General features: G+C 39.5%; 1 protein-coding gene and 1 pseudogene across 1 annotated transcript in view; both read right to left on the reverse strand.

Annotated features, from left to right (window-relative positions):
* Positions 1-23,355, reverse strand: part of BACH2 (BACH transcriptional regulator 2) — a 337,887-nt gene that overhangs the window by 272,082 nt on the left and 42,450 nt on the right. The gene's annotated exons all lie outside the window — the stretch shown is intronic.
* On the reverse strand, positions 5,089-5,587 carry LOC150007467 (small ubiquitin-related modifier 2 pseudogene; annotated as a pseudogene).

Consider the following 23,355-nt stretch of genomic DNA (forward strand, 5'->3'; position numbering starts at 1 on the left):
GGTTTTTCCAAAATTTTCGCTGAGGGCAGATAGATCCCCTCATTATCCTAAAAGCAGCGAAGCTGAGACACAAAACTGCAGAAAGTGTTCTTAAGATTTCTCTAGTGAGTTAGAATTAAAGAGTCTGGGGCCCAAATCTGAGGTACATTATTCATTGCTCAATGTTGTTCATTCACCAAGTCATTCAACAATATTAACTGAGCACATACTAACTGAGCACCGTTTTAGAGACTTGAGATGCATTAGTGAAGAAAATAGACAAAAATCACCTACCTTCGTGGAATTTAGAATCCAGTGGTGGGTGGGGCAGAGACAGACAATAAACACAAACCAGGATAAGTACAAACTAGTGCTAGGTGCACTGAAAACAAAACAAAACAAAACTGTGGACAGAAAGTTGGAAATGGGGTGGAGGAAGGCTGTAATTTTAAATAGGATAGTCAGGGTGGGTGAGGAGGTGAAAGTGGATTGATGCCTTAAAGGAGGTGAGAGGTAAAAAATTGGGTGGAGGTGAGTTAGAACAGTGGGTCTCAAAGTAGACCATAGCATCACCTAGAAACTTGTTCCTGGTTCAGGAATGCTACAGTGGGACCCAACAAGCCCACCAGGTGATACTGATGCACACTGAAGTTTGAGAACTAATGCCCTGGGGGAAAGGCCCTATGATTGCAGCAGGGTCTGGAGGTAAGAATGGGAGGAGAGAGGTGGAGACAAGGAAAGAGGGGCCAAGGGCAGTTAGAGCACAGGTAGATAGATCTCAGATCACAGTGAGACTTTTCCTCCAAGTGAAATGGGGAGCCATGGAGGGTTTCCAGGCAGGCCTGATTTATATTTTAAAAGGTTCCCACTGGCTGTTATGTTGAGTGGAAACACTACATTATTTGCCTCAGGAGAAGACTCCTTAAATTTTAAATTCCACGTTGGGCAGGGGTGTGCTGCTAAATGTTGAAAAACAGCCTTTGATGGTGGAGTGTTTGCTGATTTCCGTGGTGTAAATACCCCCACCCTGGCTGATTTCGCACTTTCCACCTGACTCACTGAACATGGAGGTGTGAAGAGATGGGTACAATCAACTCACAACACTGACCTTAGGTCCCAAGGTCACTGCTATCATTGAGAACATTTTGAAATAATATGGAATTTTGGAAATCTGGCTAAAAATGTTAATGTTACTTCAGAAGTCGATATAAACGTAGTGTATTCTACTGGCATATTACTCTTAATCAGATACACACCCAACTCCTTAAAAGTTAATGTAAAGACAATATACCATTAACTTTATTTAAATAAAATCTCATTTGCATTAACCCCTGATCTCCTTTGCTCAAAAATCTATTCAGCTTTTAGCTAGGGTTTCTCTTACTGCGTTTTTCCTCGTACTGTAATTAATATTTTGTACCCTCAAAAAGTACACGTGGACTAAGATCTGTCATGCAGAATATGCAGGGCTGCAAAGCTCCAAGAGCTCACATGAACCTTGGGCAGGCCACCAAGGAGTATGTGTGCTTACGAGAACAAAAGTTTGCATTTATCTGCAGATGCAGTGAAGTTCAGATGAGGCCTTCATCCATCTGGTCTACTGTTAAGAAACTTTCCTTAGCCTAATGGAATGACCCTATTTCTGTCTACCAGGGCAGACTGCAGTTTGTAAAAAATATTTTAAAAGTATGAAGAAAAAGCCTCTACAGATGCCTGCCAAACAGAAAGTGTTTGCCACTATCAGAAATATGCTCCACACATTCTCTAGGCTGCATCCCCCTCCGCGTGTCCCACCCACACTCAGACCCCAGCCAGCCAGATCAGCAAGTATGCACAAACTCGCACTCCTGTGAAACAATGGCGTCTTTCAGGCCTTCCAGTCTTGTGGGGAAACAGCCTGAAACGTCATGGGAAAAATGAGGAAATAGCGGAGGAAAGCAGCTCACAAAATGAGGGGTGGAACCACTTGCTCACATGTTCTAATTCCTGAACAAAGAGAAACAACCGTGACAGCCCCTTCCTGCTCTGACCCTTGCACTTCAAAAGACAGGCGTCCTAACCCCCTCTTCTTGGCTTGGGAATTACAGCAGCAAGATGTAGACAAGACTTCAGAATGAGAAATTTTTAAACCTAAAGAGGAGAAAGAATTTCAAAAGCCTTTCCCTCAAGAAAAACTTAATAACCAACCCCAATGACCTGCCTTGTTCATGATCCATAATACCAGCACAACTACAGACCAGCTGGATTTCGACAATTGCACAAAGGAAAAGAGACGCTCCCTCAAATATGCCTGTTTTTTTAGTTCTTCCAAAGTATTCTTGTTTTAAATCTCACACAACAAGCTCCCTCTCAGCAATCCTTTCTCCTTATCTGTCATACCTAGTTTATACCTTTCAGACCAGCCCAGCGGGCCTACAGTCCTGCAACGTTCCATTCTCTATCTCTTAGCCTTTGCCAAATGTTGTTCCATTTTGCAAATTACCTGCCCCCCCATTATCCACCAAACTTCTCTTTCCCCTTAAAAATCTCAGTTTAACACCTAGTATCTACCTTAAAATGAATTTCCAGATCAACTACATTTACAAACTTGTCAACAAATTTACCCTTCTGCTTTAAAAATCCAACTATACTTTCCAGTTGATAGAGTTAATTTGACATTCCTAAACTCTTTGAAGATTAAGTATGAGTCTCCCAACTTCCTACCATATTTCTATCTGTAAGATTTTATCAACTGCTAAGCATTACAGGCATGTCAGCTATCTCTCAATAGTGAAATCTGATGGTCAACAGATTTGGGGAAAGATCTGTAAGTTGTTTATTACTGTAAAGCATTATGTGGAAGAGGTGTTTATCTTGCTCTTGGAAGTAAAAAGCAACATATATTAAAATCATAAATACATTTTAAAAGGTAAAACCATTAAAAAAGAAATACATCACATACTGAAAATAAGAGAGTTCAATGAGGCTTAAACCTTACAAAGATATCTCACAGACACATCACCAGTATCACCTGAAGAGCCTACGCCTAAGAACAACCTCTGGGGAACAACCATCATTGGACATTAAGGTAGAATTCTGTGTAAGGTAGTATACAAATTCATCACGCAGGCTAAAATGCAAAAGAGGACTATGGGGAGACATCGCCAGAGTGGTGAAAAGTGAATTCAGTCCACAGAGGTCATTCCACAGTCAACACACCTGTGAACTTACAGACCAAGTTCTTAAATCACCAATTCAAACTCTGCTGCACATCAGAATCATCTGGAAAGTTTTAAAAAAACCCCACTGCCCAGGCCACATACTAGTAAAATCAGAACGTCTAAGATGGGAGCCAAGCATTCGTGGTTTTTAAAGGGGCCCAGGTGATTGCAATGTGCATCAAAGCTTTGGACCACTGTCCTTGACTCTGCTGGTGGAAGGTTTCACTCAATGAGGAAAGAGCACAATGACTCAACATTAACCATGGTGATGATGAGTTAACTGTGATGCTTTGAAATGTGAAATAACTGCTTTGGTTCCAATAAGAAGTCTCTTCTTTGATTATCATAATGTGGTCTATTACACGTGTTTAAAAGACCCTGAACAAATTTGTGGCTTTGGAATTTAGAGTAGAAAAGGGAAACAAGGCATGATGGTAGGTATGAGCCCTGATAACAGTAATAATAGCTGCATTGTAGGCCACAGTGCTGTCAAGGTTCTGGACTTTCAAGTAAGCAGGCGGGTGCAAGGCCTAGGCTGGTCTTCAGCTGGCTATGGGGCTATAGGCAACTAACAACCCAACCACATAACCCAGTGTTCTACCTGAAGCAGTGGCTCCTAACCCTGGCTGTTTATTAACATACACGGGTGCAGGTGGCAACCCCAGGTAATCTGACTGATGTTGAGTGGGGCCCTGGGATCCATATAGTATTTTAAAAACTCCTTAGCTGACTATTACTGCCACACAGGTGTGGAGAACCACCAGCAGAGAGATTATGAGGATGGGTTCTCAGGCTATACCATTTCATCAAATCCCTGCTTTATCAGTTACTAGTTATGGCTCAGTTTTCTTACTTGTAAAAAACAGAGCTAATTAATAACACCTTTGTTGTGATGTATAACTGGCAATCCATTATCTACCTCATTGAGTTATTGTGAGGTTTCAACATAGCACCTGGCAGATGGCAAATGCTCAATCTTATATACCATACCACACACTTATACATGTACATATTTGTTGTAAGAATTAAGCGGCATAATGTAAATAAAATGCTTAGCACTGTCCCCATATAGAAATGCTCAGTAGGTATTAGCTGAACTGATGCTGATGATAGTGGTAGTTGGAAAACTTACTGGAACTGGCTGTCTTCTGTCTGGGATTTCATCCTCTCCTTACTACATGGCAGCCTTTGCTTCAGAAATAAAACCTAAAATTTTATGGGGACAGGGAGAAATCCTTTAACTGTCTCTTAATTATTAGGGGTTCCCACTAACCATAGAAAGGTAGTTCTACGGCAAAGTAATGATGAAAATGTGGGCAAAGACATGAGTTGACTTGGCCCTGCCTCACATGATGATAAATAGCAGAGTTCACCAGCAGAAAACACTCAACCCCTTCATTTCCAGCAGAACCCAGAGTTGAGTGTGTTTTGTCCATAATCACACAGTCAGAGGCAGAACTGGGATCAAACTTGGGAACCGAGTTCTTCAGTTTCCAGGTGGCTTCCATTTTTTTTTTTTTTTTTTCCATTTTAAACAAGAAGTTCATTTAAACAACAAGACACTTGACTTGAAGGGAAAACTATCCAGGATTCATTTCTTTTAGAGTAAGTTATCCCTACTTAAAGACAGATTGCCCTACATGTAACAGCTACATACAAAAAAGTTATAAAATTGTCCTTGGTTTTACAATGATAAATGAAAAACATTAAAATTCTCCAATCAAACAAGGTATGCAAGGATTTTTATGTCCTTTTTTTGTTAAACAGCGAGAGCAAAATAACTTGCTGGAATATAAAGATAAGAGCTGAATGAGCATGCCACTAATGGAGAAAGGGGGTATTTTCACAGAACCAGTATTTTTCCCCATCCCATCTCCATTTGATGTCACTCAAAACATACCATTGGCCATTTAGTTTAAAAAAAAAAATGCAAATGCTTGTGCACATACATCAGTTACTTTATGTACAATAAAGGAAAGGGGAAAGGGAAAATGAAAGAATAGAGAAAACTATACTGTAGTAGTCAGGATGTGGTGGAACCAAATTGCAGTGTGCTAATTGAGAATGTCTTCTTGGTCTGGAGGAACAGAGTTCTTAAGTAAAGTAGCAGGTTCCCTTTTTAGTAGACACCTCCTGTCTGCTGCTGGAACACATCAACTGTATCTTCATCCTCCATTTCCAAATGTGCAGGTGTGTCTGTTTCATTGATTTGGCTGCCCATCAAATCGGAATCTGATCCGCCTCATTGACAAACCCTGCCGTTTGCAATAGGCCTTCACTAGTTTGCTAAGCGGCATCTGCCTCTTAATCTTAAACTGCACCATGGGCCCGTCCTGCCCTGCCATCTTCAAGTTAATATGATCGTTGTTCTCAGTTTTGACTCCTTCCTTGGGCTTTTCGTCGGCCATCGCGAGCGCTGGAGTCTCTTCAGCTGCCGCTTCACTAAAGAGGCACCAGGACCGCACCAAAAGAGCACACAAGCAGCACCAGGAGGAGCAGAAGGAGGCGGCAGCGATGGAGGAGGGAGAGGGCGCGCGCACGCGCGCCCTCCCCCACCCTGCGTGCGCCCAGGTTACTTCCATTGATCGTCCTTGTTGAGGAGCATGTCTGAGAGGCACAACACTGTCATGGTGCTTGTGGCCAAGGCCAATGTGAGGGCTGAGGAATGTGGTGCGCAGTTTTCCAGCCACTTCCTCCCGCACATTGCCCAATTTTCTTCCATGGTCCCAATTCCACACCCTGCAGGCCATTTCCGGCTGAGATGGAGGATATGGGACACTAGAAAGCAGCTGTGGTTTACTTTGTGGCCATATTACTTTCTGGGGCATGTTCAGTTCCAATTTTATAACATAAGACAATTATAAAAAGGATTAAATTTCACTTACCTATAACTGTTCAGGGGTGTACATATATTATTAAGGGATACTTGCATATTTTTTATCCACTGACGAATGACAGGAAATCCTGTCTTCCAGTTGTTGTTTTCCAGACCACTCCATCTGAATATTCTCACTGACAAATGTGATCCTGTCTATGTTTTGTAGAATTTAAATATTCCCTCAAGTGTTATTTCTACTTGACTTTAGCAACATGACCAAACTACAAATTCAAATACCATTTAGTAAAGGGAAAACATTCATGTCCTGCTACCAATCCCCCCCCCCAATTTCAATCCAGTGACCCTGGGCTAAAACCTAATCCAAAAGATTACAAAGCAACATCCTGATGAGTTGTCATGGTAACCCCCAGATGTCATATATTCTAAGCCCCAGGGCTGTAAATTCTCAATTTTAGTCTACTCATATTCTACTATTTCATGTGTAACAACCAACTAAAATGCAATTTGATATGTCAGTTGCCAAACGTAATAGAAGATGTCACTTGCTATTATAACCAATAATAAAAGATTTCTAATTGCTTCTGTTTGCAAAGACAGCAAATCACTGTGTATTCTAAGTCCATTGGGCTGGTCCTCCAAGAGAGGCTATTTAGCTAGACTTCCTCCATTTGTACTTACTTAGTCAATATTTGAGAGCCTTGGAGATGAAAAGAACTCTAGTGAAAGCTGGACATTAGTACTTTCTGAATAGGAGAAAATGCACTGATCTTTAAACTTTCAATAGACACAGTATAATTTGATGCCAAAGAGAAAAGACCCACATGCACATGTGTGCGCATACACACGCAAACCCTCACTGTGATCCAAGACTTTTAAGGGTACAAATATAACACAGGGTACCTTGCAAGACTTTCAATTCTTTGTAACTACAGAAGACAGAAACATGTATTATTAAAATCCAGGTAGTCTAAACATCTTGTTTTAATCAGAGATTCTGTTATGGGTTGAATGGCATCCTCCCCTCCCCCACAATTCATAAGTTGTAACCCTAAACCCAGTATCTCAGAATGTTACTGTATTTGGAGACAGGGACTTTAAAGAGGTATTTAAAGTTAAATGAGGTCACTAGGATTGGCCCTAATCCAGTATGACTGGTGTTCTTACAAGAAGAGATTAGGATATAGATGCACACAAAGGGAAGATCACGAGATCTCCAGCCATTTACAAGCCAAGGAGAGAGGAAAAAATCTTGCTGACACCTTCAAGCCTCTGGAACTGTGAGAAATTCCAGTTCTGTTATTTAAGCCATTCAGTCTGTAGTTATGACAGCCCTAGCAAATGAATACAAGTTCCCACCCTTTTCACACTCTATATAAATTCAGGAGTGGCCTTTATCTGGGTATAACGAGGCCAAACCTACCTCTGCAGATCTCTCCCCTACTTGCCTTCGTTCAGCTGCGGCCCAGGTGGGGTTCACTAAACACACACAGAGGCTGGTTGAGTTCTAAGAGAGCTGGCAGTTCTATTAGAAGGCTAATACAGAGAGATCTCTCTTGAAATTCCCATGAGCTAAAAAAGCATTAAAATCACCTCTGTAAATAGCAAAACTGATTGCTAGAGTTGTATGTTTATGTGTATTTTCCCTGCTTATCATTTAACAGAAATGCTAATGAGGAATGTCCAGAACATAAACAACAGGCCAAACGAGAAATGAAGACATGGATAATACACAAACCAGATTATTAATCCTGAAATGATCCAGAAGAAGACATGTGAATAAATCACACGATATGGGTCTTTTTTAATCCTAAAAATAAGTGAAATGTGGAGAGATGTGTAGAAGGACTGCATGCCAACGGCTTTAAACCAGCTCCTGTGTAGAGTTGCAAATTACTTTTTTTTTGCTAAAATTGTAAGATAACTTTTCTTCTTTTGGGTCTTTAAAATCAATTTCCACTACATTTTTTTTTTCATCTTCACGATAACTATCAGAGAGCTCAAAACCATATTTATGGTCTGTCTCTAGCAAGTCCATAGACAATCTTGATACCTTTTACTTGCTAGCCTCATTTTCCTACTTTTTGCTATTGGCTTTACTAGGGTATGTCTTTGCAGTCAAATTACATCTTTTTGCAATAATTTGGGGTATTAGTAAACAGACAGCCTTTATTAAGCCTTAAATATCTGTAGGTACTTCTCTTCCAGAGCACCTCTTTGATCCATGAGATGTGAGATTTCATGCTTAAAAGAAAATTTGTTTCAGTTCATGGAGAAACTGAAACAACATCAATTTCTCATACCTGTTTTAATCACAATTTGAACGTATAGGCTAAAATAGAAAAGAGAGCCCTGTTAGGAAGCTGAGATCACAGTGAAGTGAGAAGGCATCTTTTTGTATTTGGAAGATTACATTTATGATGTTGTCCAGTACCCAGGGACACATAAATCCCCTGTGGTCAAGTCTTTGTTGGACTTCCATCTAATCCTTTCTTCTATGTGAGAGTGTTAGCATGGCAGCTCCACACCAAAGCCTGCCCTGGGTACAAGTCTTCAGGCTGCTCAGGTGGATCTTGTCTGCTTCTGTCCACCTGTGCACAGGGGCTGCCAGTCCAGCTCTACCCCCAGTAAAATCTACTTGACTATTCACAGTGCTGGCTTGGAATTACACAAGTCTGGGTTTGAATTTTGCATCCTCCACTGGCTGTGTGATCCTGGACAAGGTATTAAACACTCTCTGAGTCTCGGGTGCCTCATCTGAAAATGGGGATAATAAAGAAAGTCCCTCTCGGGGTTTATGTGAGGATTAAATAAAACACATGTAGGGGCCTAAGTACAATGTATGGCATACCAGTCAACACTCAATGAATATGAGCTATTATCATTATCATAACCATTCTTTAAAGAGTGCTTGGTGGTCACCACAACCTCACGGTCTTTATCTCTTCTGAGTACATCAATAGGCTAACATGAGAGCTCTCCCAGGATCCTTCCATTTCTGTGTGGTCAGAGGGAGGGCCAGCCACAGCCCTGTGGACCAGGCGGGAGGTGCCACCCTTGAGCAGGAAGAGAGAGGACCACCATCCCTCTGGTTTGGAATTATACTTCACTCTATGCATAGTAGCATTTACATATTCAGAGATTCATAGCTCAAAGCATGAGAGTTAAGAGTTTTCCTGTTAGTCTTAAGAGCCTGTGTTCTTCAGGCTTTTGTGGGCAGAGCGACAGAATGAGAACACTCTGAGCTCCTTATCACCCTCTTCATCGGCAATGCCAGTGCCTGCACCCAGGTCTTTTGGGCTGTGCGGATTGGGGAGCCGATGAGGTAGTTACATTTCCTGGAAATACAGGCAGCAGTTTCCTGTGGCTTCCTCTGTTTTTGATGTAGAGATGAGCACACGTAAAAACTAAACACATCAAGGATCAGAGCTTCAGTCAGCGGTGGTACAAATGCTGTAAAATACTGTCATTTCCTTATAAACAGATTCAAAAGTGAAAAGTATAGGCCCTTTTCCAAAGAAGTCTATGTACTAAGAAACTACACAGTAGGGCTGTGAAGTGACAGGGACACAGAGCACTCACTGTCTTCCATTCCTGTCTGTGTATCTATGACTTGCCTCTTGAGTGATGAACATTTCCATGAACTGAGACCCAAGCAATCAAGAGCCAAATTTTCCACAAAGGCCAATGTTTTACATGAACCTTAGCCTGAAAGAGCTCTGGTCTGGTCACAGGGCTTCAATAAAGATTTCTCTAGAATTTGGGGCCTGGTCAGAAAAAGTTCACTCTCTGAAGTAGAAAGTAGTAAAATGGTTAAATGAACTTCATTGTTTACATAACTATTCCTGAAAGACAGTTTAGGATTAAATAAAGCAATGCATATGACATCTGAGTAATACCAGGCACACAAGAGGTGACGACAGTGTGTCCCTAGAACCAAAATAAAGCAAAGAAAAAGATATATCTTGGTCAGTGATACTATAACATGCTGAAGAAGAAGTGCATAGGATTCACGCAAATCAGAGCAGACACAAAATAGCTTTGGAGGTGGGCAGCCTGGTTCCGCGTTTCACCTTTGCCATTCATTAGCTGAGTGACTTACTCTGTGATTTTTATTTGTCCATCACCAGCAACCCCTCCTGTGTGAAGGCTGCTCTTCCACAACAACTGGGGCACCCACCATCCTAGCCTATCACACGACACAAAGACAGCTCAGTTACAGGATACACCTTATTTGCAAGAGTTGCTATAAGAATTAAAATTAAACAATGTAAAGCAAACACAAGAAACACGGGTTGCATTCCCAGAAATGACCATCAGCATAGGTGCTGGAATTTGACTACATGGGTTCAAATCCCAGTTCCATTCACAATTACCTCTAAGATAAACTGTTTAACATCTTTGTTCTCAGTCTCCATGTCTGTAAAAAGGCAGCTAATAGTAACTACATCATAAGGTTGTGAGGACTGAGAAGATGTATATAAAGCATTTCCAACAGTGAGATGTGTGCAGTAAACATTCAATAAATATTAGTTATGATGATCACAATGGTAGAGCTGTTCCTATAGCTATTAAAAATGATGTGAAAGTCACTGATGTAGAGAAAAATACCCTTCACTAAGAAAAAGAATCATTCTTCTAGATAATCCAGCCTGATGGAAAATTCCTTAAGGACAATTAGAAAGGGCTTAATTAATTACACTGGAACTTAGTGAGCTTTCATATTTGGCCTCCTGTGTGGACTTACTGACCAAGAGATGTGGCCTGAGCAAATGATCCACACTGATTGATCACCCTCTTTCTAACTGCCAAGGAAATCAAGAGTATCTAAATTATGAATTAATCATCATAAATTAAATTATAAGTCAATTCTTACAAGTGACATCTCTCAAGAAGAACTAATAAAACTTTTTGTTTGTCCAATGGCTATCTCCTGGGCCATGTCCATATGAGGACCACCCTGAGTAACCAGCGAGCCTCACTCTTGTTGAAACCCATATTAATTGTAACTTAAGCTTATTTTATAGACTAATTTTAAAGTATATTTTATTGATTATGTTGTTACAGTACTTCCAATATTTTTCCCCTTTGCTCCCCTCTGCCCAGTAACCCCCTTCCCTGCAGCAACCCCCCCCACCCCCTTAGTTCATGTTCCATGGGTTGTGCATATAAGTTCTTTGGCTTCACCCTTTCCTATATTATTCTTAACTTCTCCCTGTCTATTTTGTACCAACCAATTATGCTTAATACCTGCACCACTTCCCCATTTCTCCCCCTTCCCCCTCCCAGCTGATAACCCTCCAAATGACCCCCATATCTATGATTCTGTTCCTATTCTGGTTTGCTTAGTTGGGTTTTGTTTTTGTTTTTTAGATTCAGTTGTTGATGGTTGTGAGTTTGCTGTCATTTTAGTATTCGTAGTTTTGATCTTGTTTTTCTTAAATAAATCCCTTTAACATTTCCTATAATAATGGCTTGGTGATGATGAACTCTTTCAGCACTACCTTGTCTGGGAAGCACTTCATCTGCCCTTCCATTCTAAATGATAGCTTTGCTGGATAGAGTAATCTTGGTTGTAGGTCCTTGCTTTTCATCATATTGAATACTGCTTGCCAGTCCCTTCTCGTCTGCAAAGTTTCTTTTGAGAAATCAGCTGGGAGTCTTATGGGAACTCCTTTGTAGGTAACTCTCTGCTTTTCTCTTGCTGCTTTTAAGATTCTTTCTTTATCTTTCACTTTGGCATTTTAATTATGATGTGTCTTGGTGTGGTCCTCTTTGGGTCTAGCTTACTTGGGACTCTCTGTGGTTCCTGGACTTGTATGTCTATTTCCTTAGCCAAATTTGGGAAGTTTTCCTTCATTATTTTTTCACATAAGTTTTCAATTTCTTGCTCTTCCTCTTCTCCTTCTGGCACCCCTATGATAAGGATGTTGGCACGTTTAAAGTTGTCCCAGAGGTTCCCAAGCCTCTCCTCATTTTTTTCAATTCCTATTTCTTCATTCTGTACTGGTTGTCTATCTTTTTCTTCCTTATGTTCCAAATAATTGATTTAAACCCCGGTTTCCTTCTCTTCACCATTGGTTTTGTGTGGATTTTCCTTCGTTTCATTTAGCATAGCCTTCACTTCTTCCCTTATGCATTTGCCGTACTCAGGCATATCTGTCAAGCCTGTGAACATCTTTACCACCAGTGTTTTGAATTCTGTGTCTCTTAGGTTGTCTGTCTCCTCATCTGATAGGTTGGTTATCTCTTTGTCGCTTAGTTCTCCCACTGGAACCTTGATCCATTCCCTCTTTTGGCCCATACTTCTCTGTTGCCTCATCTTGACAGACTCCTGTGTTTGTTTGCCTCTGTGTGTTAGGTAGAACTGTTGTTCCTTTTACGTTGAAAGGGGCGGAGCCTTAGGTATTCATCAGTACAAGGTGACCTGTTTCATCAAGTTGTGGCACTGTATGTGGGGGAGGGGTCTGAGTGGGAACAATGCTGCTTGCTCAGCACTCACTCCTTTTTCTAGGCACTTCTCCCACTTCCGTATAGGACTAGCACCTCTCTAGCTGTTGCCCTGGCTGTTGTTCCCAGAATGGGTGGGTCTGTGAATGTTCTAGGACCGTGGGGGCCCTTTAAACAAGTGGACTCTGCTGACAGACCGGCAATTTCTTCCCCAACCCCAACCCCCAATGGTCTGTGCAGTCAGAAGCAATGAGGCTTGATTTTTCCTGGTGCTGGGACTGTGAGCTATGCGGTCTGGTGAGGAGCTGGGAACGCTCCCCAGGTGTCCCTCCTGACTTTTTAAAATGTGTAAGTGCACTTTCCACCGGCCTGCTGCTGCCACCACCACACCGCATCCTCTCCACCCTGGCTCCGCCCCTCCTACCTGTCTGGATGAGTATTTCTTCTTTATATCCGTGTTTGTTGGACTTCCATGCAGCTCGATTTTCTGAAACTTCTGGTTGTATCTAGTTTTGAGGTAGTTGTATTCCTTCTTAGTTGTGGAGGGAGACTCAGCATGTCTGTCTAGGCCTCCATCTTGGCTGGAAGTCTTTATAGACTAATTTAATGAAGCTTCTCCTTCACTTCTGATTTACGTATGATATAACCACTAACTCATTCATTCATTCATATAATAAACCTTTACTGACCACTCACTGTATGTCATGTGCTAGGCTTGGAACTGAATAAACAGTCTTTAAGATGCTTAGTGTAGTCAGAAAGGTAAGTTAACTAACCACTAGAAAACAGTGCAGAAAGAGAAATGTATCTGTGGCACAAGGAGAGCTCAGGCCTGCAGGGGGAAACAGAAAGAATTCATGCATTCAACACAAAGCACTGGGAAATGAAAGGTTTGTCTAGAACAAAGAGGGATTTGAGGGGGAAAGAGAAGCAGACTGGAAAAATATGTAGATCCCAGACATTCTGGCATATTCTAAGAGCCATGCAAAGGAATATGTTCTGCCAAGGAAAAGTCTTTGCAAGACTTTATTAGGCAAAGTCATGACAAGAGTCATTTTTGCCTTTAGAAAGGTCATTCTTGTTCACTCTATGGAAGATGAGAAAATGGGCTGTATGTGAAAACTGGGGAGCCCACTACAGAGGTCTACCTGGAAGACAGATAGTAAAACCTAGATTCAGGGGCAATGAAGGAGGTAGTGAAAAAGAGAGACTCTGGGATTGCAGAAAATGTGAGGCCCGGGATTCTATGAAGCTATCCTAATCCAGCTCACTGGACAGAACAGTCGACCTGTCAGTGTTCAGCTACTTCTTGAAGGAACCGAGACTACAGCCTAAAATGGAAGACTACATGTGCTTACCCTCTGTCAATGGGATTTGTGAAACTGTGCAAAGCCATTCTCCCCAGTCCAGGAGTGCCATCGCCCTTGCTTATAAGCCTAGGAGAACTTGACAATACAGAGAAAAGGCTCTTACATTAAAGGACCTTTACCACCCGTACATTAGCTTCTTCCCAGTATAAAACAGGGGAAAGGCAGAGAAAGACAATGCGTACTAAATCCCACAGTTCCATATATTTATCCCTTCTCAGCAAGCATTAAAGGTTATTATGACTAATTGTGTCTAAAGAGGCTCAGAGACATCCCGGCTTCTTTGTCATCCTTGTGTGCTAGGTGAAATTCCCCCCATTGTTGGGCCAGTGTAGTTTATTTCTTCAGTATCTATTTCTTGCCACTTTACCTTACAAAATGTTTTTCCTTTGAATTTAATTAGATAAAATTCCATTAGTCCTCTCATAATGTTAATACTCTTGGTGAGCATATATTTTACATCACAAGAAAAACATCAGCATCCAGTCAAGATAGAGGCGTAGGTAAAGTCAGCTTGTCTATTTGTACAACCACAGCAAAAATTACAACTAAACTATGAAATAACTATCACCCAGAATCATCAGAAAATCGAGTTGTATGGAAGTCAGACAATCAAGGAATTAAAGAAGTCACATTTATTCAGATGGGTAGGAGGGGCAGAGATGTGGAGACACAGAGATATGGAATGGATGGTCCCAGGTCCACGTGTGGTGGGTAAAAATCAAGAGGGATACCTCAGGAGTGAGGGGTACCACCTCAGGGTTCCAGTATCAGAAAGATAAGTTCTCACAATTTCTGGCTGTAAAAACCAGTGGTGATTGGGGTGGCGGAAGAAACTACAGGATTCTCAGGCACCTCCTCTTAAAGGGCCCACCGCGGACTTAAGACTTACACAGACTCATTCTCTCTGGGCTTCAGTACTGGGCAGCAGCTTGAAGGGCACCAGTGACACACAAGGAGAAACTGAAGTACCTGGCATCAAGAGTGGGTGCCGGGGGACAGCTTACTCCTAGACAAAACTCCAGAGGGAAGGCAGCGGCCACTGTTCCTTTTCTGAGTCCTCTCCCACAAAGAGCCACAGAGTGGAGACACCGTATTGGAGACTCAATCAGTATTGGAGACTCCACCAACCTGGTTCACATGGGCTATCTCGCCTTGGCAATTACCTAAGGCTCTATCCCATACAACTTATGGGTGTGCTTTACTACATTAGGCCATGCTACTAAGACAGGGGGACAAAGTAGCTCTACCTAATATATAGAAACAAACACAGGGAGGCTGCCAAACTGAATAGACCAAGAAATATAACCCAAATGAAAGAACAGAACAAAACCCAAGAAAAAGAACTACACAAATGGAGATAAGCAACTTATCACATGCAGGGAATCAACAGTGGAGTGGATGAAGCTGAAAATCAAATCAATGATTTGGAACACAAGGGAAAAAAAAAATTCAATCAGAACAGCAAGAAAAAAGAGCTTAAAAAAATGAGGATAGGCTAAGGAGTCTCTGGGACAATGTCAAACGTACCAACATTCGAATCATAGGGGTGCCAGAAGGTGAAGAGATAAAGCAGGAAATTGAAAATTTATTTTAAAAAATAATGAAAGAAAACTCTCCTAATTTGATGAAGGAAATAGACACACAAGTCAAGGAACCACAGAGTCCCAAACAAGATGGACCCAAAGAGGACCACGTCAAGGCACATCATAATTAAAATGCCAAAGGTTAAAGATAAAGAGAGAATCTTAAAAGCAGCAAGAGAAAAGCAGAGAGTTACCTACAAAGGAGTTCCCATAAGACTCTCAGCTGATTTCTCAAAAGAAACTTTGCAGGCAAGAAGGGAGTGGCAAGAAGTATTCAAAGTGGTGAAAAGCAGAGATCTACAACCCAGATTACTCTACCCAGCAAAGCTATCATTTAGAATAAAATGGCAGATAAAGTGCTTCCCAGACAAGGGAAAGCTAAAGAAATTCATCATCACCAAGCCATTATTATATGAAATGTTAAAGGGATTTATTTAAGAAAAAAAGATCAAAACCATGAACGATAAAATGGCAATAAATGCACAACTATCAACGATTAAATCTAAAAAACAAACTAAGCAAACAAGCTGAACAGAAACAGAATCATAGATATGGAGCTCTTTTGGATGGTTACCAGTTGGGAGGGGGAAGGGAGAGAGTGGGGGAAAAGGTGAGGGATAAAGAAGTACAAATTGGGAGGTACAGAATAGGCAGGGGGATCTTAAGAACAGTATAGGAAATGGAGTAGCCAAAGAACTTACATGCACGACCCATGGGCATAATTGGGGGGGTGGGGTTGCCAGAGGGAATGTGGTGTACTGGGTGGAGGGGGAAAGGAGAATAAACTGGGACTCTAATAGCATACTCAATAAAATATATTTTTAAAAAAGAAAAATACCTGGGCACGTCTGCTTGTTTTGTGACATTTAGGCCTTGAGAGAAGCGGGAAACTCTCAAAATACATCAATAGTTTATTTTATTTTAAGTATAAAATGCAATGAAATCCCTTCTGTACCGTTGGTTACATTGTAGTCAGCTTTTCTGAATGAACCTGTTAGCAAATACTGATAGATCTCTAAATAAATAAGAAGTGGTCACTTCCACTGTACTTACCACATACAATCTTTGACAAGAAAGAATGGCCACGAGGAGGGTTAATTAAACCCAGGTAAGAACTCCATGAAGGTGGAGACCCATGGTCTTTGGGTAACAAAGACAATGGTGGAAGAGGAATAAAGGAGAACATCAACACCTTGTGCAGGAGCTTGTAGGAACACCCAAATGAATTTTAATTTTAAAGGGACACTGGTCATTCTAGAAATCAACATGTACGAAATCCCACAGTTCCATATATAAATACCTGAAAATATTTAGGAAGCAAGATCAATCTCTATCTTTTAGGGAATCAATACTTACTTGCAGTATTACTTTAAACTAAACTTATAAAACAATGGACATGTCCCTTAGCCAAATATATTCATGCATAATAATGAAGTCATAGTCTATATGAATCTAAGTGAATTTTACAAGTCTCACTCATCCATTGACAAACATACATATATCTGTATCTATCCCTATATATCTCTATACATCTACCTCCCTACCTACCTACATTAGGAAAGTAAATTTTATGAACTCCCCGAAACTCTCAGAGAAAAATTATGGGAAGACACACACTAGCTAGACATATTTCAATATTGGTTACCATAGAAACAAGTTGGTAGGTTTCATTTTTGAAATTGTGCCTTTTGATAAAATATACATACAACAACACAAATGATGATGTGCACCTGAAATTATATGTTTTAAACTAGCACTACTTTTAGATTACTACTATCCACAAAGAAAAAAAATTCATTCTTAATAAGCTGATTTTTAAGTCTTTCTCTGCCTTCCCACTGTTTCATATTGGGAAGAAGCTCAAGTGAGGGTGGGAAAGGCATAAAAACAGGAATCTAAGGAAACCAGTTTGATCTTACTTGGGAGAGGTTCCTGATAGCTTTCAAACAATTGGTGCTAAATACCTAGACAACGGCTCTGGTAAATTGCTCTTAATTAGACTAATACATGTTGCTCTTCTATGACAAGATGGCTCTTCCTCATAATGTAAGAAACGATGACATGTTTCCTTCTTGAGGGAGAAAGCTGTGATATTGCCATATGCAGAGCTCATTGGGTGCCTTCTTCTCATTTATATTTAATAATGTCCTTGCTGTGAGCCTTAGAACCCTAAAAAGCACATGCCATACTTATTTTGAAATGTAAAAAACCATACATTTTTATACAAGATCTGAATTGCAAGGTTAAACAACCACTGACTCAAACGCTATCTTTGAAGCATAAGGAACAGCAGGTAACTTGCTGCACTAAATTTTTCTGACTGAAAGCCATTGGGGTGTTTGCTGGTCAATCCTATAATGATACTTAAATTACAATCAACAGACAACCCAATATGGATGGGGTGTACTTCACCTGTGATCTAAGGTGTTCATGAGCCACAAACCCCATGATTTTTGAAACTGGGGTTAGTGGGTTTAATTTTCTGTGAGCAGGGAATGTCCTGGCATTAAACCAAAAAACTCAGTCCCCTAAAAACAATGAATTTGACAACAATCCTGACTTCTAGACATAAGAAGTAAATCACATTAACAGCTCAGAAGAGGCTATGAACTTTCTGTTTGAAGGTCAACTAGAAAAGAAAACAGGAGAAAGATCAACTGAAAATGTCTTAGGTGAACCTGAGCCAGGTCCTGCCTCTAGAATTATCGCAGGGTCCCAATGAGACATTAAAGGAACACAGCCACTCTATAAAGCATAATGATTCTCTTTTTGCTTTAAAAACTATACATATATGTGTGTCTATATGTCTATATACATATGTATAGTTTTTAAATAGTTTTGTATGTACATAAAACTATATATAGTTTATATATATATTTCAATAATCTCTGGCAATAAGCATATATTTATATCTATAGCTACATATGACTAAGATATAAATCTTTCCTATATGACTAAGAGATAGACCTTATTTTTGTATGACTAAGAGATGATGATTATCTTCAGTGAACTCAAAGGTCACGTTTTTTCCTATGATAAATATAAATAAATATATATGTATATGTGTGTGTGTGAGTATATATGTGTATTCCGACTATTTATTAAAATCCTTAAAACCACCACAGAAACATTAGTGCAAACAGTGAGATGACTAGAAAAACAAATATATGAATCAATCCCAGAGCACACCCCTCCCACTACTTCAGGCTTGCTAAGTAAAATAAAGAAATAAAAATCTTACAGGTCACAGGTATGTCTTAAACTTTAAATGTCCAACTTGTACTAGTTATTTACTAAGTCAAAAAAATTTCAATTCAAAACATTTTGAACTAAAATACTGTTTTTTCAATATCATATTTTTTATTAAAGAGCCTAACACATGGTAATATTGTTGAAAGTTTATTTCCCTTATAAAAGTGTAAATTTGGTTGTAATATAAAGTCTAACAGTATATGAAGAATGTTTTATGCTTTAAGGAAGTAAACAACATTCAAGATTTTTAATTTAAATAATATGAATGTTAAATATAATTTCTGATAATAACATTTTGAAAATATTTGCTTTGCTACAGAATTAAATCTATAACATTTAATCAGGATTTTAAAAAATACCCCACTGTTGTCTGCTTTACAAAATTCTTATATTAAGAAAAAAAAAAACACAAGTAATTGTTGTTCCTCACCCTTCACTATATTAGAACCTTACAAGAAATCATAAATTAAATCTTAAATACTCATCATAAAATAAGAAAGCAAATTGACTTAAAACCACAGGTTACACAAAATCAACTATTAATCCTCAGCATGTAGATGACCAAATTTGTGGACTAGCTGAAGTGAGCTCTGACTGTCATATTTGCTTTATCCTGCCAGGGAACAAGTTCCTATCTCCTACATCACAAACATTTGCAGGCTACAAAACACAACCAGATGTTAATATTGCCTCCAGCCAAACATAATAAGCTAAATCTGCTAACTCTCACTAAAATAATATAATGCTATTTCCAAAGCCAAATATATTACAGTTGAACTCTATCACTCTTCTCTGTAAGATTAGAGAGTAACAGTTCATTAAATGTATATACGGTTCCCACATAACATATACTATAATTATATATGTATCAATGATGATACTGTATCACTTAATAATAGGTTAAGAGTACTGAGATGACACTTCATAATGGCAGCAATTGGTCTGTGAGGTGGTTTTAATCTTCCACAGCTAAACTCATCCAAGTCCTACTACCTGATCATTTAAATGGCACCTGCGCTGGGACCAACTTCTCCAAATGACTCCCATTCTCACCTATGCCCACAGGTGGTTGGGGGGCAGGTTTCAGCAGAGAGTTCCATTCTTGTTAGCCTGGTGGACAACTGCAGTCAGACAGCATGGGTATGGATGTCCTCTCTCATCTACAAAACGGGAAACGCTAAAAGCACAATAGCTACTAGCCCCATTCTCACCTGTTTTCCTGTTTGCTATCTAAAGCCAGGTGGAAACCCAGCTAAAACTAGGGTGAATGGGAAAGATGGGCGGGGGTGGGGCAGGAGAAGAAGGGAGCCTGTCAATCATATGGTGGGCGGCTCTTCTGCTCTCAACCTGCCCCTCACAACTTGAAATGACTATGACAGGGAATTGCCAAAATTGCTTTCTTTTAACTACTCATTATTAGCTAAAAGTTAATGAGATAAAATGTAAGAGAAATGAAAAAAAAATCTTTATAACAAACTAGAGATATAAGGGGGGGGAGTGAAATTGATTATATAACTGAAGTTATATCCAGGGCGTTTGGGTATATTATTCTGTTGAAGCTGGCTACGGTCTATTTTTTTAAAATTTATTTTAGTGTATTTTTATTAACAGACTTTATTCTTTAGCAGTTTTAGGTTTGTAGGACTATTGAGCAGGAAGGTCCTCCTCTTCCCTGTGTCTCCTGTTATATACATTTTGCATTAGTTTGGTACATTTGTAACAATTAGTGAATCAATACTGATACACCATTTCTAACTAAAATTCATAGTTTACTTTAGGTTCACTCTTAATTGTTTTTTTATTTATTGATTTGAGAGAGAGAGGAAGAGAAATATTGATTTGTTATTCCACTTACTTATGTATTCATCGGTTAATTCTTTTATGTGTCCTGACTGGGGACTAAACTCAAAACCTAGGTATGTGCCCTGACCGGGAATTCAACCCTGAGTCTTTCAGTTTACGGGAAGACACTCCAACCAACAGAGGCACACCAGCCAGGGCTGTTTTGGTATCATTTTCAATGAAACCTCAACCAACTGTGGTTGAGATTTTGGAGAAAATGTTTAATATTTAAGAGAGTGAAAACCACTTAGATTTGTTGAGCTGTTGTTTTTGTTACTGTTTTGGTTTTAGATCATAAAAGTTTTGTCCTGCTAGCAGAACACTGGAGATATTTTCTGACTAGTATCATGGTCTTTACATATTGTTCATCCCTTATTCTGCACCTATCCTAATATTATGGTGTAACTGAACTCTTTCCCATGAACTTTAGAGGTTGGCACCAGTTGGAAAAAAAATTCTATGAATTTAGCAAAAATAAGGATTCGTTCAAAAACAGCAAATTTCTTTCCTCAGCATTTAAACAGTTTTCTTTGTCATGAACAGATTTACTACTGAAATAGTGCTCCCTCTTCCAAAAAAAAAGCCCTCCAGAAGTCATCTTCCTACAATGTAGCAAATTTCATTGACTGAAATAACTGAACTGAGGAACAATAAAACTTAGTTTTAGGATACTTAAAAAGAAATGGCTTTATTACTTTCATGTAAATGTAATAGATAACATTTACTAAGTAGTTACTATGTACCACTTGGTATTCTAAGGCCTTCACATATATTATTTCAATTAGCCTCCAAAAATCACCCCATGAGGTAATTACTATTATCTCTTCTACTTTACAGAGTCAGAAGTTTAAGCTCAGGAAAGGCGAGCAAGGGCTCTGCTGTGATCTTTCCAATCCCTCCTTCCCAGGAACCCCCATATAATGGCTGGGTCCAAAATTCTTGTGGGAAGACACTGCTGCCTACTTGGATAGACCAGTATCAGTGGCTTCTGGAGTCTCCACATGTATATACTGCTCACCTGTCAGGAACCCCCCTTTTCATACACACAGCTGTGCACATACACATAACCACTCCCATATGTGTGCCCTGGGCTGTGCCTCAAAGCTGCTGCCTGTGCTGTAGGGACCAACGTCTGGTACGGGATTTGGAACATCCCTCATTCCACCTGCTGGACTTGACTCCCCCTCCTCCCTGAGAAGCTGTTCTTATCTCCCCTTGGACCCTCATCTATTTTCACAGGTCCCTTCCTCAATCTGTTGAAATTAAGTAAGAACCATGAAGGATAAAAAAATACCTAAAGTAAGATTTTCTTTAAAAATAGATTTTTGTGATTTTTAATAAACTGCTAAAAATTAAGCACTGAAAATGTCTCTTTAAAATGTAATGCATTTCCTACAGTAAGTGGACATTTCTAAACTGGCTGAAAGTAATTTGTTCTCTTAAGTAGGTAAGTGTATTCTTTACATATTCATTTATATTAGTCACTAGTTTAGTTACCTCCATTCCTAGGTAGATGAGCTTCAGGCCTAGCTATGGGGTGACCGGAAATAATTTGAATTTGAAATGTCTGAATTAAAAAGAATTTTAGTATTTACATTTTTTAAAAAGGAGGTGGAAATAGAGAGAGTTGACAAAGACCTAGGAAGACTTGCTTTTCAGGAATCTGTTTCAAAGGTCTTCAGGCCTAGATCCTCACTCCATGACAGGAGGCAGAAAGAGGTGAGTGGGTGATAGCTAGAGAAGCTATGAAGGGAAGAGAAGCAGGAAGGAAACGATAGAAGTTAAACTGGAGTGACAAATTGGTAGGCTGAGTCTGAGTGATTATTGCTGGAACAGAATGAGTAGAGAGGGTCCTTTAGTCAACCTGGAATGGCAGGAACCAGGAACAACTAAGTTAAAGTTAATTTTAAATGTATCTAAGTCCTAGGATTCTGATCTCACTCTTTCTCTATGCCTCTACCATGCTCTTTTGCCCTTCAAAAAATCTGCACAAAATAGGTATAAAGTAGAGCAAATTACTATATTTTTGTAAGTGTAACATGTACAATGCAGACAATCTATTTCTAAAACTTATAGTAAAATGTCTACTTTAAATATAATTATCCCACTTTTGTTATTACTGTCATCCACTGAAAACAGTCCCCTCCAACTAATCTGAAAACCTCAGGCTCGTTCTTCCATTTCTGCTCAGAATTCTTTAAGACAGGTTTCGACAAGTTTGCAGACAAAAGAAAGTGTCAGCTATGCTAGGATTGAGCTCCCTCTGCCTCCACCAGTCCCTCCCTATTGACTGCCTGAAGTGTGTGGTATATGAACTAACATATAGTCACCCGAAACAAAATGGTGTGTTATTTTAAAAAATACAGATTAACAAAATCATTTACTTCGTTTACTGTTTGTAGGGCTACTTCCAATTCAAGAACAATGGGTACTTACTAAAATTTGAATTTATAAAAGATGAGCTGGATGATATAAATGAGTTTATGGAAGGATTATGTGAAGTAAAAGGTGATCGAGTATTTTATAGTACAATCTGGTTTATAAAATCATATTTCCTAACAAACTTTCTAGGAGCACAGATACTCCATAAAGCAGGGTACCTCTGCTAAAACACCAATATGGCAATTAAACAGAATTTGGTCATGAAAATGAAAATTTACAGTGAAATTGTTAGGTATAGCATGTGTCAGCAATCAAAATAAACTTAGCATTAAAGTTCTATGAAAGTTCTTTTTCAATACATATAAAAAGCATAGTTGTCACTTTAGGCTATCTGCTAAGAGTCAAGTTTTTATATTAAACTTTATCGGGTGACATTTTATAAGTTCCAAGTATACAATATC

This window comes from Furipterus horrens, unplaced genomic scaffold (genome assembly GCF_987537825.1).
Source record: "Furipterus horrens unplaced genomic scaffold, mFurHor1.1.pri manual_scaffold_6, whole genome shotgun sequence".
In the NCBI taxonomy this organism is placed as follows: domain Eukaryota; kingdom Metazoa; phylum Chordata; class Mammalia; order Chiroptera; family Furipteridae; genus Furipterus; species Furipterus horrens.